Source organism: Myotis davidii, unplaced genomic scaffold, assembly GCF_000327345.1.
Source record: "Myotis davidii unplaced genomic scaffold, ASM32734v1 scaffold2370, whole genome shotgun sequence".
Taxonomy (NCBI): domain Eukaryota; kingdom Metazoa; phylum Chordata; class Mammalia; order Chiroptera; family Vespertilionidae; genus Myotis; species Myotis davidii.
The window spans coordinates 186,450-187,584 of record NW_006282189.1 but is presented as its reverse complement, the minus strand read 5'-3'; positions in this window follow the sequence as shown (position 1 = coordinate 187,584).

The following is a 1,135-nucleotide window of genomic DNA, read 5'->3' as shown; positions in this document are numbered from 1 at the left end:
CTTTCATCGGCCATTTCAGGAGAAGTATTCTCTGAAACATGGCACGTTTCTGTCGTCAGTATTAGAGGAGGGAAAAGGACGTGCAGAGAACTAGCTTCATTGAGTAACTGCCCTGTGCCCAGCGCTTTGTGGGGTCCCTCTGACGCGCTAGGTCCTGGGGGCAGATGAGCGGAAGAATAAGAAACGGCTGCCCTCGTGGAGCACATATTCTGGCCTGAGACGGGACTGTGACTGTTAAAGTTAACATGTTCCGCCCTGACCGAGTGGCTCCGTCGGTTGGAGCGTCTCCCGTACACCGAAATGTTGTGGGACCAATTCCCAGTCAGAACTTGTGCATCCATGTTTCACTCTCACGTTGACGTTCCTCTCTCTCCCTCTCCCTCTCTCTCTAAAATCAATAAAAGCATGTCATCAGGTGAGGATTAAAATATATATAATAATAATAATAATAATAAAGTTAACATAGTCTAACTTAAACAGGTTGACTTTTGTTCAGTTTAACCTTTGGTGGTTCAATAACCAGTGACTGAGAGCCAGCAGTATATTCCCACTGCGGAGAGGATGGTGAGCTGGTCAGACTTGATCCCCGCCCTAATGGAGCTTATGTCTGATCAATCATATTAAGTAACCGTGGATGATAACTCTGACCACTTCTCTGAAGGGAGGCTCCCAGTGGATGAGATGACATAATAGTGGGCCCTGACCTAGTCAACACGCCGCCACGTGGAAAACTCCCTCCAAGCAGAGGGGAGCAAGAGGAGAAATGTAGGAAACGGCTAGACCTGGGCATCACAGTAGCCACGAACCACAGGTGACAAGTCATCCCTTGGAATTTGGTTAATGTGAGTGAAGAACTAAACTTTTTATTTTAATTTTAAAATGAAGCAGCATAAATCTGAATATATTAATTATGTGTAAAAATGGGAATATTTGAGCTATTTGGAGTTAAATAAAATATTCAAATTAACATCATCTGATTTTTTGTTGTTATTTACTTTTTAAAACATGGCTACCAGAAAATTCTAAAGGACACATGTGGCCCACATGTTTCCATTGGGCGGTGCCGGGCTGGGCCGTGCAGATTTGGGTTCCAGGACAACGCAGTGAGGTGTGGTTGGAACCGGAGACCCATGGG